Genomic DNA, 17,259 nt, shown 5'->3' on the forward strand with positions numbered 1-17,259 from the left:
TCAGTAGCCACAGAGCAGAAGCCAGAGGGGGCTGCACTTGCGTGCCCGCCGGCTCTGCCGGCAGCCAGCTATGCCAGAGTGAACCGAGCAGCAGGCTCAGAGGCCGGAGGCCCGAGGGCCCCCTTTGCCCCGGAAGAGGCCTGACCGAGCAACAGGCACCATGCCCCGCCAAGTAGTCACGGGGAGTGAGCTGGTACATACCTGAGTGCCCAGCCCCAGACACCAAGAACCACCAACGCACCGACCCCTGAGGGCATCAGTTACCGGCAGGGAGTGTGGTGAGGGCCTGGGAGTTCCCAGAGAGGTGGAGTGTAAGACCTGACAAACAGGCACATACAGACACAAGCATGCATTCCCATCCTCATGCACACACACGTCACGGGGTGCCGAGGCAGGCCGTGTGTGAATATAAATGGACCCAAGATGCAGAATGCGTAGTAGTGAGAGAGCTTTTATTAACCAAAGGGATGGAGTACAACACAAAAGAAAGGGTGGCGAGAACGGAACTGAAAATACTCTAAACTGGGAAAACTAGAACTGTTGTGGGGGTGGCTGTAGCTCAGGTGGCAGAGCAGGTCAGCCACTAATCAGAAGGTCGGTGGTTCGATCCCAGGCTGCCTCCTGGCTGCATGCCAAATATCCTTGGGCAAGATACTAACCCCGTGTTTGCCTACTGGTGGTGGTCAGAGGGCCCGGTGGCGCCAGTGTCCGGCAGCCTCGCCTCTGTCAGTGCGCCCCAGGGAAGCTGTGGCTACAATGTAGCTGCCATCGCCAGTGTGTGAATGGGTGAATGACTGAATGTAGTGTGAAGCGCTTTGGGGTCCTTAGGGACTAGAAAAGCGCTATACAAATGCAGGCCATTTACCATTTAAACAACAAAACCAGAACACGAATGAGAGTACCTTGCAGGGAGAAAGTCCAGGACGACGGAGGAAAATACACAGAATGACGGAGGGGAATGACACAGACGAACCAGCAACGAGGACGGGTGAACACACACTATAAATACACACCAGTAATCACACCTGGGAGACATAACAGCTGACGAGGCAGGGGAAAACGTAAACAGAACACACTGACATAAGACAGAGACCTTCAAAGTAAAACAGGAAACACATACACGTAATGACACAGGCTCAGAAACGCAGACTAGACACAGAGATAACCGGGCAGAAAAGAATGAACACTAACCGAGGAAGAACAGAACCAAAATTACAACCATAGAAAACACAAAACACTGGGTCAAAAGGACCCAGGATCATGACACAAATACTTAGCACTCACCCAACGCAGGGATAGACATACATGGACAATGTACAGACAATCACACTCCCCAAACAAACTCTATACCCCAGGTCCAGGTACCCTCGCCCCTGGAAGGGGAAACAGCACCTACACCCAGGAGATGTTATCCTTTCCCCCAGGGTGGAGGCAAACAGACCGTCCCAGGCTCCGCAGCAGCAAGGAGGCCCCGCATCCCAGATCCCAATGAGACGGCCAACACCTCCTCCCAGCCCCCCCGCCCCGATTGCCAGCAGAGAACAGGGGTGTGTGAAGACCCCAAACCACCCTCCTCTCGCTCATGTGTAGCGTTGCTGCGTGTTGTTCTAAGGTGCATTTAAAACACGGGAGAGCATGGTGCTGCTGCCAGAGAGCAGCAGGTGTTAGCACAGCCCCTCCTGAGAAACCTGAAGGTTTAAAATTCAGAGATGGGCACCGGCCCCAGAGGTGGGGTTGAATACACAGACTGTCCACTGGACGCCGTTAACGTGCCCACCCTCAAGGCCCTATATGTATGTGTTATGAGAGTGTGAGTAGTGTGGATGTCTAAGTTGTGGAATAAAATTGAGGCACAGGTGGCCAGAAGACCACAGACGGGGTGTGTGTGGGTGTGTCCCCTGCACCCTGGTGACACACCCACACCCCAAGGCCCTACTTGTGTGGGTGGGTGTGTTGGAGCGGGAAGAGGGAGGCAGCCGGGGATGGGGAGGAAAAGAAGGGAGGAGCAAAATGCCCCTCCCTGGGGACAGCTCCCCCGCTGACCCCAGTAGGAACCCCGTCCTTAGAGATCAAAGGTTTCCTCCTTGCACACCTCCCATGAAAGTTAAACTTGCATTACCTTTTTCTGATAACACAGTCATGCACTCTTACATCATCAACAGCGAGAGTCTGCTGTAGCACCTGTGATGACATTTTAGAATTTTTAATTACTTCTTTGAGCATCTTGCAGTCTGCTCAGGGGTAGGGCTGCACGATATTAGGAAAACCTGCGATGTGCGATAACTGTGATCAATACTGCGATAACGATATGACTTGCGATAAAATAGCAAAAAACAAAACAAAAAACGAATACATAATTTCCGTTTTACTGCAACAGTTTTATTTAATGAAAGCTGCTGTATTAGCAGTGTAACAACAAAGTGCACTTTAACATTGAAACATTGCCCCCATAAAAAAAATTTCTGAGGCTTGAATTCTGAAAGACATCCTTCCCGGTCTCTAGAATTAGTTTTAAATAAACATAACTTAAATTATACTGCAAATTATCTCAGTGCAGCTGTTCATTATTTTACCACTCACCAAGTAGTTATGATGTAAGTCAAAACTGGAGAGGAAACTTTACTGTAGTGCTTGCGTAGTTTTCAGCTTGGCTCAGTTCAAACATGCTGGTCTTCCGGCATGTTTCGTATATTTGTGGAATGGCGACATGGGAAAAGTCGTTTCGTGAGGGGATGCGGTATCTCCGGTCCACTTTATGTATCAGACTGGTGAAGCCCTCTCTGCTAACTGTATTTATAGGCATCATGTCTTTGTCAAAAAATGTGTAATGGCCTCTGTTATTTATTTGTACCGCTCCGACGTTTTCTCATAAGGAGTTCCACTTGAAAAACTTGATACAGAGACGGCTGTTGGACTGCTGCGCTCTTTGTCTTAACATTAGCAACCTTTGGTTGGCTAGCCCTGTCTTTCTGTAACTATTCAAACAGTTCTCTGTGGTTGTATTGAAGATGATGGTGGAGATTAGTCGTGTTTCCTCTGGTGGTTGCCACGAGTGTTCAGCAAGTGTTGCAGAGCACCTGTGTTTGGAGAACGTCGTCTTTATCAAATCCAAAGTACCTCCAAATAAGCGAGGTACTATTTTTTTTTTTTAGGCATGAGTTCATAGTCAGTAGCGTTCTCTACATGCGTCTCGCTGTCAGCCTTTACAACTCTGACTCGTTGCTGCAGCGTTGTTCGCTCCCCACTTGCGTAGGAAGCGGGCCTCTAATCCATTTGATTGGTTAATGCCATGAAGGGCTCTATTCGACTGGTCAAATGTATAACGGGGTTTATTTGATTGGTAAATTCTGTAAAGCATGTGTGTAAACATTTTAAGGTACCCAATTATCGCAGTTTACGTCGTCTTTTGCGATGGGCCCATTGCGCAGGCTGATATCGCGATGACAATAAATTTTCGATTTATTGTGCAGGCCTACTCAGGGGTGAATTTGCTTGGACAGGCAGACATGTTCATGGTGTCAGTTGTTTTGAATGTCCTTGACTTGTAAACACGCATCCAAGTGAGATTACGGAAATATAGGACTACTGTTGATTTAGCGTCCTGCTTGGGGCTCCCAGCATTGAATGTTTTAGCTAAGACGGACCTCCAGTGAAATGCACGGCTTCCCCGCAGGGGCTTTATCAGGACGACGTGTCTGAGACCAGTTTTCCCAGACCATGCAAGTGACCATCTGATTAAACTATCAACTTGTCTTTATTTTTAGTTATCACATACCTTAGACACTTCAAGCTGTAAGCTAGTGATAGTTATATAAGAGCAGATGCATGCCGTGCAATAAGCTGTACGTTTTACATCCAATGGATGCATGATCTGATTAGTCGACTAATCGCAAAAATAAAACAACATAAACCAAAGGCAAGTTTAAAACGATGGATTTTTAAAAATTTTTTAGAAGAACTGACAGAGTCTGCATATCTCAAATTCAATGGAAGAGAATTCTAGAGTCTGAGAGCCATAGAAACAAAAGCTCTGTCACCTTTTTTTTTTTTTTTTAAATCTAGTGTGCTGGACAACCAGCATGCCCTGGTCACAAGACCTCAGGGACCTGTTGGGAATATAGAGCTGAAAAAGGTCACTGATGTATATTTGCAGAGCCCTGAAGGTCAGAATTATAATCTTAAAATGGATCCTGAATTTGATGGGGAGCCAGTGCAGCTGGATCAGCAGGGGAGTGACATGGGAGCCTTGGTCAAAAGCCTTGCAGCAGCATTTTGAACACCCTGCAAATGTTCCAAGGAGGCATTGCTTAGGTAAACGAGTTACAATAGTCTAAACGAGATGAAACAAAAGCATGTATAATCATTACAAGTTCGGAACGTGACACAATAGGACTCAGCTTAGCAATACTTCTTAAGTGCTAGAACCAGAGATATCCAAGGACCGAGCTGAGTCAAATGTAACACCAAGATTCCTAATAGAAGATTTAACAAAAGAAGCAAGGGGGCCGAGATTCTTTACTACCAAAGATGTCAGGGTTATATTTTTGGATTGTCATTCATGCTTAGAAACATATAATTTAACCCTTTAGAGCCGATCGGAGCGGGAACGCTCTGTTTTGCGTAACTATTTTTAAATCCCAGTAGCACTGCAACCACGTAAGCTAGCACAAAAATTTTTTTTGCATATGAAACCGGAGGAGTTGTACTTACATCTTATGCCATCAGCTTGTCCTAGGTCACGGTTTCCTTCCACATAAAGCTTTGCAAAAACTGCATAAAAAGCACTTGCAGGAACAAAAACATAATATTCCAGAAACACGCTTTACCGATCCAATCAGCTGTTCATAACACTCCCTACGTTGGAATAGACGTCAGCGCGAACTTTTGCATTTCCGCCATTACCTGCCCGAAACCGGAAGTGACGTCATTTTCGCGGAAATGTAGTCTTTTTTGCCATCAGGGCCTCAGGGCCTATACTGCTCTTTTTAAAAGTTATCTTTGACTTTATGACTTTCTGTGTCGTTTCTGGGATGCTTAGGACTCATATTGCACTGCTGGAAATAGTTTATTTTGATGCATATGCTGCTTTTTTGCAAATTTGCAGTATAATATTTATTTTCGTTTTTCCTGCAGTGTATAAAAATTGGTGTATTTCAAAAATAAAACTATGAAGACACTCAAAATAAATTTCCTGTGGTGGGAAACTATTTTGTGCAACTTTTTTGTATTTACAGTTTTGAGGGATAAGCCTCTTAAATTTCTCTAACTACAAATATATGTTAAAAAATCAAAAATGATTTTCAATTTTTTTGTAGTTTATTGCACTTTTTTGCAATTTATGTAATTACTATGCACTTAATGAATACATATTATTAAAATCTGGGCTATAATGGTTGTATTGATGTATAGCAACTTGAAATGCTCCCAAAAATGGCTCCACAGCATGTAAAAATATAATATAAGCTCTGGCGGACTTGGTTCTATGGTAGGTCTTAAAGGGTTAAGCATAAATGCTTAGAGGTATATAATCGATTGCATATTGATAGAATGTCTGATCCTTAGTAGTCTGAAAAGACTTTGTGTGCGTTCCAGAATATTCTGGCATACCACACGTCCTAAGGTCATGAGAGAGGTCTTACCTTGTCTTTCTGATTTATATTGTATGGGAGGACACCTACTCTGTATCTTTTTAAGTACAAGAACCTGTTGTTTAGGTGGATCACTGGACTCCTAGCGCCGGCTTTTTAAGGAGGCGTTCACAGGGTCATATCTTGACCCACACACATACACATACACACAGACAAGGTACTCTTGTCTTGTTCACATACATGCCTGTTTAAGATGTCATATGTTAATGAGACTATGCATATTCATGTAACCACAATAGCAGTGCTACAGGGGAGAATACAGCGAGTGACTCGGGTTCGAGCAGCTTGTCTCAGTCATCTCCCTCGTGCACAAGATCGCACAAAGAGTTTTGCCTGGTGTCCCATGCTTTGCTAGCTGCAGTAGAATTGTCTCGGCTGTTCCAGCAATAGGTATGCGCCTAGACAGACCTATCAAAAGGTACAAATTTATCAGGAGCAAAGAAAAGGAATTTTCTCTGCATTAACTTGAAAATATTATCAGCCATCCAACGTCTGATAGAATCCAAGCATCTCTGCAAGATTAGAAGTTTAGAAACATCATGTGTACGGATGGGTACCAGTATCCGGTGCCATTATGGCATCGGTTCTGACATAAACTGTAGTAACCAGACCGAAAAGCAGTGCACATTTCGGTGCTTTCTTTTGGTGCTTCCCCCCCCGAGATGTAATACACTTTGAATTCTAGCCAATCATTTTACCTTTGCAAGTGTAACCCACATAAAAATAAAAAGAACTGCATCTATAACTAAATCGGAATCTTAAATTCCAACCGGAGTGTGTCCGTGAAGGCATCGCGACGCGTCATGACGCACGCCACGCCACGAGGCTGCACGTGCCTGTTGTGACCAATCCTATTCGCGAGGCACTATTATATGCCTTCCGGGTTGTCGCCTCGAAAAGACGTGGGGGAGAGGCGTTAGCGGATGGAAGCAACAGGTACGTGGGGCGAGCGTTCTTCGCTGTTTACTATCTTGGTTTGTCTTTGAATTAATTGTGGATTGCGTTCAACAGTACTTTGATACCGCCGTGGGTAGATGCGTGGGGGCTCGTATGTGACATCGCACGTAGTGAATGGTGAGTTGAGTCTGAATGTCTGTTTGTATTTGTAACCTGTATCAGTATGCCAGTGCTATTAGCTGATGGGATAGCTAAGGCTGAGGCCTACTGCATTACTACTACTCTCACTTTACGTGGCTGTAGTTTTGTTATTTGAGATTGTCATTTATTTTAATTCATTACAATGGTTGGATATGTATTTGTTGTATTTTCTCATGAACTTTATTGTGTACACTGGAACTAAAGCTAGCTTGGAAATTTAGATGAATTTTGCTAATAGTGGTCTTGTGATTATAGTGCAGGCTAGTGGTGCCCTGGAGAGACCACAGCGACACCACTACTTTGGATGGCGAGCTAGGCCCAATGAGCCAGAACCCCAGCTACAACTTCCTGCGGTCTGGTAGGAGGCTGCTGCGGCCTACACTCTCCCCCCCTGGTTTTCAGTCCCCCAAATCTCACTTTCGAGATTTCAGTCTTGGAATCTTAGTGCTGATCATCATACTTCCAATTTCAACCTGTCTAGACTGTCATACGCGTTGGACTTATATCAATCATGAAATAAACTTTATGGACATTGTTTGCCAGAGGTTGGACGAGGTTGCTGCACCGCTGTGCAGCGGATATTTTACAAGCTTGAATTATGTTTTATCTTTTTCCTGTCTGCAGAATTTGTAAATATTGGTATTTGGTAATTGCACTTTATTTTCACTATAAATAATAACTGTAATCACAATATCTGTGGTTGTATGTTTATTGTACTTCACTCACCTCCTAGAGCCGAATCTGATATCTTCTGAATTAGCCCAACTACTCATAACCAACTTAAATTATTCTAGCTTATGTACTTGCTACATAAGACAAATTAGTGGCGAGCCAGCCAGGAGGTTGTGTCAAGTATAATATTGTTGTGTACATTCAGTCTCACTATCTCACCATATTACTATGAACATGGACTTGTTGGAGTCATTAGGTGTTAAAATACCAAACGCGGTGTTGGTTAGTGGCGTCCCCGCATATGAGGTTGAGGAGGTTGAAGATTTTCTTCTCCAGTATGGTGCTATTGAACGCTCCGTGCCAATAAACTCACCCGGTTCTGAGTTTAATAATATGCTCGTCGTTGAGTTTAAAACGGGGTCTGCTTTTGATTTATTGGGTCCGATTCTGCCATATACATTTAAGCCCTTAAATAATGAATATCATATAAAAAGCTTGTCTAAAATCTATGCGGCTACTGTCGGGTGCACAAAGACTAAGACTTATTTAGCTGACTTAAAACAAGTAGCAAAATTGTCTGGTCAGGATTTTGCTGAAGTTCTTCAAGAACTAATGACCCAAATAAATGGAGCTGTTTCAGAACTGCACCCAGGAAAACCAGAAGGGCTCAAGCAGGAATGCACTGCCGCATCTGAACACAAAACGGCTGCCACTCCGGATCAAAAAACCCACAACATGGCTATTCCTGTCACTTCTTCAGCTGCCCTACATCCTACAACAACAGAAGGACATTCTATCAGTATGTCTGCAGCTGAGTTAAATCCACCTGAAGTACAGAGGTATGTTGTGGAGCATATAGTAAAGAGCGAAGATGTAAACATACGTTCATCCCATAGGCTGCGCATGTTTTCTGGGAGACTGCCACACCCACAGCATGAGGTGGACTATGATGCATGGCGCTCTGGAGTGGATCTCATCTTAAAGGATCCAGCCATTTCAGAACTGCGAAGATCCAGACACATCCTTGATAGTCTTTTACCACCTGCAGCGGACATAATCAAGCACCTTAACCCCGACCTACCAGCAGAGACTTATATTCAACATCTTGATTCTGCTTATGGAATTGTACAGGACGGGGAAGAACTTTATGCGAAGTTCATGGACACACTGCAAGACTCGGGTGAGAAACCATCCGGCTACCTACAGCGACTTCAGGTGGCCCTGAGTTTAGCTGTCAAGCGGGGAGGAGTCAAGCAGGGTGAAGTGAACAGGCACCTGCTCAGCCAATTCTGTAGGGGGTGTTGGGATAGTAACCTTATCTCTGAGCTCCAGCTGAAGCAGAGAAAATCCAACCCACCTTCTTTTGCAGAACTGTTACTCCTATTAAGAACTGAAGAAGACAGAGAAGCTAGCAAAACTCTGAGGATGAAGCAACATCTGGGAACACCAAGACACAGAGTTGCAGCTCAAGCTCAGTTCGCAGTAGAAGAAGAAAGGGGGGTCTGTGCTGCATTGTCCACTCTCACCCAGCAGATGGCGGAGATACAAAAGCAACTTGCCGCCTTAACTGCCTCCCAGTCTCACCAGTCCTGTACTCCTGTTCCAAAGCAGCACCAGAAGCAAAGAACGGATACACAGGGGACTATATCACCTAACCCCAAGCCTGGTTTCTGTTTCAGGTGTGGGGAAGATGGACACATTAGACCACAGTGTGAGAACAGACCCAATTCTGCATTGGTCAATGCAAAACGCAAACAGTTCAGTGAAAGGAAACCAAAATGGCAGAAGCGGAATTCATCAACTGGACATTTAAACTAGATACAGTTCCCGTAATGGGACGTACAGGAACTGTGCAGGACCCACATTGTCCCGCAAAGGAGGAAAGGAACAAGGAGGAAATTGTTCACTGTGTAGACCTACACACTTGTCCGAAGGCAACAACAGTGTTACCTCATGGGTTAGTTGGGTCAAGATGCACAACAGAGGTGACCCTAGCAGGCCATCCACAGAAATGCCTGCTTGATACAGGATCACAGGTTACTACAATACCTGTATCCTTTTACAACAATCATCTTCATGAACAACAAATTCAACCACTCCATGATCTTCTCCAGGTGGAAGGTGCTGCGGGTCAAACCATTCCATATCTTGGATACATTGAGATTTCCGTCAAGTTCCCCAGAGATTTTGTTGGTGAAGAATATGAAGTAACAACATTGGCTCTAGTTGTTCCGGACGTACACCCTGACGTCCCCGCCACTGTGCTAATTGGGATGAACACCCTGGAACCCCTGTATGAACAGCATCTTAACCAGCATCCGAGCTATCAGCCTAGCACTCATGGGTACAGAGCGGTGTTGAAAACACTACAGCTGTCACACAAGCAGAAGGAGAATGGCAGCATTGGGAATGTGAGGCTACTAAGCAAAGCTCCAGTGCGTGTTCCGGCTGGCCGCACTATTGTCATCCAGGGCTCTGCCAAAGTTTCCACCCCATTGTTTAGCCAGAGTGTTCTCCTACAGAATCCTGCTTCCACCTTACCTGGGGGTTTGTGCGTCAGCAGTTGTCTCATCAACTTCCCTGTTCTTTCTCCATACAAGGTTCCCGTGGTTATTACAAATGAGTCGGAGCAAGATACCTTCATTCCACCTCACAGTGTCATTGCGGATTTGGAAACCTACCACTGCATCTTGTCTGAACACCGCGTGACCCATCTTCCAGTCAGGAACACTATCACCAGCCTGAATTTTGATTTTGGTGATTCCCCACTGTCACCTGAATGGAGGACGCGAGTCATAGGCAAGCTGAATGACATCTCGGAGGTCTTTTCGCATCATGACTTGGATTTTGGATGTACATCAGCTGTCAAACATCATATCCCACTCCATGACAATACACCGTTCAAGCAACGTGCCCGGCCAATCCATCCACAAGATTTCGAAGCTGTCCGCCGTCACCTGCGTGAGCTTCTGGAAGCCGGCATTATAAGGGAATCATCGTCTCCTTTTGCTTCGCCTATCGTGGTGGTCAGGAAGAAGAATGGTGAGGTCCGGCTGTGCATAGACTACCGGAAACTAAACCTTCAACCCATCAAGGATGCATACCCCTTACCTAATTTGGAGGAATCCTTTTCAGCACTCACTGGTTCTAAGTGGTTTTCAGTACTCGACCTGAAGTCCGGTTACTACCAGATCCAGATGGAGGAGGAAGACAAGGCAAAGACTGCTTTTGTGACTCCTCTTGGGTTCTGGGAGTTTAACCAAATGCCTCAAGGTGTTACCAACGCCCCAAGCACCTTTCAGCGCTTGATGGAGCGATGCATGGGGGACCTTCACCTAAAGGAAGTGCTCGTTTTCCTGGATGACTTAATCATCTATTCGGACACTCTTGAGGAACACGAACGAAGGCTGCTGAGAGTCCTGAACCGGTTGAAGGAATATGGGCTGAAACTGGCACCGGAGAAATGTCGATTCTTCCAAAAGTCTGTAAAGTACTTGGGTCATATTGTCTCTGAGGAAGGAGTTCAAACAGACCCCGAGAAGATAAAGACCATCAAGACATGGCCAGTTCCACAGACTTTGAAACAATTGAGGTCTTTTCTGGGCTTTGCTGGCTATTACCGCCGGTTTATAAAAGACTATTCCGTCATTGCCAAACCCCTCAATGACCTGACTCGTGGATATTCTCCAGTTCAAAGATCAAAGACCCTGAAAGCTCGCAAGATACCCACCTACAGGCCAAACCAACTCTCCGGGGAGAGGTGGGATACCAACTGTCAAGTTGCATTTGAAACCCTGATTGAGAAGCTTACAACTGTCCCGGTTCTTGGGTTTGCAGACCCGTCTCGTTCATACATTCTGCACACCGATGCGAGTGTGACCGGACTTGGAGCTGTGTTGTATCAAGAGCAAGAGGAGAAACTCCGGGTCATAGCTTATGCTAGCCGCGGATTGTCGCAGAGTGAGAGCCGTTATGCAGCCCACAAGTTGGAATTCCTCGCCCTTAAGTGGAGTGTGACCGAGAAATTCCAAGATTACCTGTACGGGGCAGATTTTACAGTGGTGACGGACAGTAATCCATTGACCTACGTTTTGACAACAGCTAAACTGGACGCTACTGGACACCGTTGGTTGGCTGCATTGTCAACGTACTCCTTTAAACTTCTGTACAGAGCTGGCAAACAGAATTGCGACGCTGATGCGCTCTCGCGACGACCCTACCCCTGCTCCAATGATGAAGTTTCCAATGACCATGAACTCATTCGTCAGTTCATTTCTCAACACACAGCTGATTCTGATGTCCTCCCAGAGGAGACTGTGAGAGCAATCTGCCAAAGTCATTTGGTCAGAGCCACACGGCCGGGTGACTGCGGTGAGGTTGGCCTCACACTTGTCGAGTCTTTGTCAGTTCAAGTGGATACCATCTCTGACAGTTACTGTTCCGAGGACCTTCACCAGCTGCCTGTCGTTTCTACTCTTAACATCAAAGAGAAACAACACCCAGATCCCTGTATTCGAGAGCTTATTCACCAGCTTGAGACGGGAGAGAGAATTCCACCAACAGCCAGAGCTGAACTCCCTGAACTTCCGTTCCTGCTCAGAGAGTGGTCCAGGTTGGAGCTGGTGGATGGAGTTCTGTACAGGAGGAGACAGGACAATGAAGACCTTTTATACCAGCTTGTCCTTCCAGAGGAGCTGCGACCATCAGTCCTGAAAAGTCTCCATGAGGACATGGGCCATATGGGGATTGAACGTACACTCGACCTTGTCCGTACGAGATTCTACTGGCCCAAAATGGCAAAGGGTGTTGAGCAGAAGATCAAGACTTGTGGCCGCTGTGTGCGCCGAAAAGCCTTGCCAGAAAAAGCTGCTCCACTTGTCAGCATAAAAACATCGCGACCACTTGAGCTCTTGTGTATGGATTTTCTTGCTCTTGAGCCTGACACTAGTGGCACTCGTGATATCTTAGTCCTGACTGACCATTTCACTAAATTCGCTGTTGCCATTCCAACACCCAATCAAAAGGCAAGAACTGTGGCGAAGTGTCTATGGGAGAATTATATCATTTATTATGGCATTCCTGAGCGAATCCATACCGACCAAGGGCAAGATTTTGAGTCAAGACTAATAAAAGAATTGTGTGAGTTTGCAGGCATTCAGAAGAGCCGTACAACCCCTTACCATCCGAGGGGAAATCCAGTGGAGCGATTCAACAGGACGTTGCTGGCAATGTTGGGGACCTTGGAGACAAAACAAAAAACAAGGTGGAAAGAGCATGTGAAACCGCTGGTTCACGCCTATAATTGTACCAGGAATGAGGTTACAGGGTTTACTCCTTACGAACTCATGTTCGGTAGAACACCTCGTCTACCTGTGGACCTGGCGTTCAATTTGCCACTGCGGGAATCCAAGCAAAAGAGTCACTCACAGTACATTAAGTCACTCAAATCGAGATTGGAGGAAAGTTTCAGTATTGCCTCCAGTAATGCTACAAAGGCTGCTGACCGAAATAAGAAACGCTTTGACAACCGTGTGATACCATCAGCATTGGAATCAGGTGATCGTGTGCTTGTGAGGAATGTCCGCCTTCGAGGGAAGCATAAACTTTCAGATAAATGGGAGGAAGAAGTTTATGTGGTTGTCCATCGGGCTGGGGACCTCCCGGTCTACAAGGTAAAACCTGAGAACAGCAATGGACCTATGCGGACCCTTCACCGCGACCTCCTCCTTCCATGCGGCTTCCTCCCGGGCAGTGAGGTTAACTTGGAATTACCAGAGCAATCACTTCCTCATAGACCAAGAACTCGGCAGCAGAAACCGGATTTAAATTCCCTCACAGAACCTCTGGTTGAGGATGAGGACACAGGAAGCTTGGTTTCATTGTATGTTAATCCTCCAACGTTGCACTTCACTGTGGAAAAACAGAATCAATTTCCAGATTCATCTGACGGTGGGAGCCTAGGACCACTGATTTTGGATCCTTCAGTTGAAGTGGAAGTGCAAGGAGAACCAGCCTCTGTGTCTAGTGTTCTTCCTCCAGCAGTGGAGTCTGGTGGTGGGCAATCTGACTCTGACACCTTTGTCAGGTGGGGGTTAACCTCGCACAGTCGTGTTACATCAGTAAAGTCTTGTCAGCTTTTGTCAGCATTTACCAGTCAGTCAGTTTTTTTTCTTTCTCTTTCATTCATTCATTCATGCATTCATTCTTTCTTTGCTGATAGTGGAGCCGATTGTCGCATTTAGTTTCCACTTTCAGCAAAATGACGTCATTTCAAAAGAAAAAGAACTTTAGATCGGATTACATCGCTGCTGAATCCCTTTTAGGCCGGGACTTTCATTTAATATTGTCCCAAATAAGTAGCTTTCTCCTGAGCCCATTTCAATGTGGAGAAAACTCACTTGTAACAGCTTTCTCGACAGGTCGTATAGCACTTTTAATTTCTGACGTGCAGATCTGCTTAAAGAAAAGAAATAGACGAACAAAATCAGTGCCTGTTCAAAAATGAAAAATGAAAAATAACAGATTATCAAACCAAACTCTCAGTGCACTGTGAAAGTATCAAAATAAAAAGGCCTTGTTAAGTCATGACACAAGCTCCTCATCAACTTCACAACAGGAGAAGATTCATCAGCTAGATTCACTCCAAACCAACCATCAGCTGCACAACTCACAACATAAGCCTAATGTCTTCTTTAACTTATGAGTTTAATCACCAGGTCTGTGCTCTTCACTCATTTAGGCCACAGATCTATTTTATTCAATTTTCCTTTTTTCCCTTCATCATAAAACATGTGACATGCTGTCATGCACTTCACAAAAGAAGTTTGTTCTGACGTATTCAGAGTTGTGTATCTAAATACAGGATTCACTCACACATCAAAGCAGGAAACTCAGTGTTTTAGAGTCTCCACTCTCCACACAACACATCCCATTCACTCGTGCTAGAATTCAATCACCTTTCATTAATCTAAGAACGATCAACTAATTTGAATCAGCTATTAACCCACTAGGATGACAGGACAACAGAAATGCATGTTCAAAATGTTATCACTAAAAGAGAATTTCCCTCATACAGTAAATTTAGTAGTAAACTTGTGCTGCCTCAATCAAGCAGGAAGCTTCTCCCAATTTACTATATTAACAACTAAATTTATTATCTGATCACTGGTTGGTCAAACCAGAATCTTTTTTCCCACAAAAGTTTAAATTGTTGTCCTGCAACCTAGAGAGTCAATTTTTGCATTGGATAAATTCAGTATTTAATAACAAGTGTCTGCTAAATTGACACTATTTTAACACTGATGAAAGATAACAAGCTAATTTTCATTACATGTGTGTTTGTGTTATTAGGCAGGTTTAATGCATGTCTGTGGAGCTGCATATCCAGCAGGGCATGTTCTCTGCCTTTCCTACACATTTCTCTGCTATTATTTGATCACGTCTTAACTAATGTGCTATGAGTCCACTGGTTTTTGCATCACACGAGGTGACTTGGATAAGATGATAAACAGACTCACACGCTTAAGATGTTGTCTAATCTTCATAAGCTCTCTTGTGTTTGGAAGTGTTAGTAGGGTTAATGCATGTTGTGCTTGTGTGTGTGATTTTGTATATGTTTCTATTTTTGCAGTGTTTCAGACTCCTTCACAATTTTCCAACTTAAGCAGTCAGTTTTCTTTTCCCCAGGTTTGCTAACCCAAATTTTGATTTCCCACATTAAATAATTCCTATGTGTTCTCACCTAGTATTCTCACTCTGTTGTCCTCTCACTCTTTTGTCCTCTCCCACTTCAACAGTCCCGGCAGTTCTCCTTCAGCTTTGTCCTGTGTCCCACTGTCTCTTCTTGCCATTTTACTCCACAGGTGGCAAATGTCAAACTCCAACTGTTCAGTTCTCCTCAAACGTTTTCTTCACATGCACAGTGAAGTTTCAGCTTGTTGTAGACACAGTGCCATTCATCCGATCAGTCAGGATGATGGGTTTGCTCTTCTTCTCTGATGCTGTTTGTCCACATTGCTGCTGCTTTGCTGGGACTCTTTGCTCAGGACTTGCTGCTGTCTTTATCTGCCATGTTATTGCTCTTTGGAGCTGCATTCTTCAGGGAGGAGTGAGCACTTGCTTGTGAGGTTGAGAGACACATACACATTGCGCTGTAAATAAGTCAGCCAGAAACTTGGCCTGCATGTTTCCAATGATGTTAAACTATAACTTTCTTGCTGTGGAAAATTGATTCAGGTCTGCTTTTCACCTGAAAGTGACAAACTAAGACATTTTCATTATTATCATCGCTGCTTAATCAACACACATCTCTCTCTCTCTCTCTCTCTCTGTGTTTTTGTGAACAATCCTTTCTTAAAAGCAGAAAATGAAATTGTGGTTGTTTTTGGCTGATCAACACAAAACCTTTTCCCTATGATTATTTTTCATCTACAATATAAATTCTTTTACACAGCGCACAAAAACACTGTGACGTCAAACACATTCACACTCACTTTTTCATCTGCATAAATAAATCATGTGGCTGGTGATATGTGCCATGGTGATCCATATGTATGATCACAAGTTTATTTAATTATTTTCAACCCAACAAAACAAATAAACAAAAACATGATGCTGATGCTACACACACGAGTCAAGGTGCAGGAAAACTGCTCACGGAAACGCTGCACACTCATAGCTCTGTTTCCCTCTCTTTGAGTAGTTCTCAGACAGCTCTTGATCTGATAACGTGTAGCTTGCTCATCAGCTCAGAAGAAAAAACCCGCAACGCAACATCACACAGTAGTTGCATGCTCTGCCCACAGTGGCAAAGTCTTACACTTTCATATTCAATTTAGCTTCTCCATCATGTACTTTTAGATGTTTCATACAGGGTTCAGCATATTAGTTGTATTCACAGGTGTGCTCTATATCTCAACAATGGCTCATAATAAGACGACAGTCTTTCACACAGGTCAAGTGCCTCTATGCACTTCATTAGTTTAAATATTTATCTATATCACTTCACCTCATATGTCATTTTACAAAATTTGAGCAACCACAAGCTTAATGTAGATTACTTTTAACAACTATCCACCTCAATTAAATCTATGGTCTGGCACACAGGCTGCTGTCGATCAGGGCAAGCTAAAGAATAAACATTTTGTGTCAGCAAGGGGGTGGGGGAAAGCCATTCACCACAGCACATCTCAAGTGCTGCTGATGTGGGCTGGCCTTCTCCACACGCTCTTCAAGGCTGGTGTGTTTTCTGAAAAACCTATCAATGATTATTAAAAAGATCTGTTAATAAATCAATATCGTTAGAGAAAGAAAAAACGAAGTCCAATGTGTGCCCTTTGGTATGTGTGGGGCCAGACACATGCTGTGTAAAATGGAAAGAGTCCATGACGCTAAGAAAACCTCTGGCAAAGAGGTCAGAGTCATTATCAATGTGTATGTTAACATCCCCAATTATAATCAGTCTGGACAGCTTCAGGGTGGAAGATAACAAGTCACTGAACTCCTTTAAGAACGAACGATTTAGGTTAGGTGGACGATACACTACAGCACAGTAACACGAATCTTTATTTCTAATTTTAACCAGCTGTAGTACAAACGACTAAATTTTTTTTTCCATTAATGAGCGACAATAGATTAGACTTCGATACACCACAGTAAGACCTCCTCCTCGATAGGATGTCCGAGGTTGGCTAGTGAAGGAATATCCACCTGGGCAAAGTTCAATGAGGGATGAATAGTCACCGTCGCACTGCCAAGTTTCAGTTAAAAATAAAAAATCAAATTTTTTGGAAAGAATAAAATCATTCAACAACAACGTTTTATTGGTTATTGATTGGGTATC

The 17,259-nt window shown here is 44.4% G+C and overlaps 1 protein-coding gene and 1 long non-coding RNA gene across 2 annotated transcripts in view; both read right to left on the reverse strand.

The window, feature by feature from the left end:
* Positions 1-17,259, reverse strand: part of LOC120718074 (NACHT, LRR and PYD domains-containing protein 4C-like) — a gene marked incomplete at its 5' end in the record, with an annotated part of 33,116 nt that overhangs the window by 11,873 nt on the left and 3,984 nt on the right. The gene's annotated exons all lie outside the window — the stretch shown is intronic.
* Positions 1,227-14,651, reverse strand: LOC120718075. The gene is made up of 3 exons (XR_005692365.1): positions 14,339-14,651; positions 4,850-4,854; positions 1,227-1,237 (listed from the first exon to the last, which is right to left on the reverse strand). It is a non-coding gene; the product is annotated as an uncharacterized LOC120718075 (long non-coding RNA).

The sequence above is a fragment of the Simochromis diagramma genome, unplaced genomic scaffold, assembly GCF_900408965.1.
Source record: "Simochromis diagramma unplaced genomic scaffold, fSimDia1.1 OVJJ01000024.1, whole genome shotgun sequence".
NCBI classification, from domain to species: domain Eukaryota; kingdom Metazoa; phylum Chordata; class Actinopteri; order Cichliformes; family Cichlidae; genus Simochromis; species Simochromis diagramma.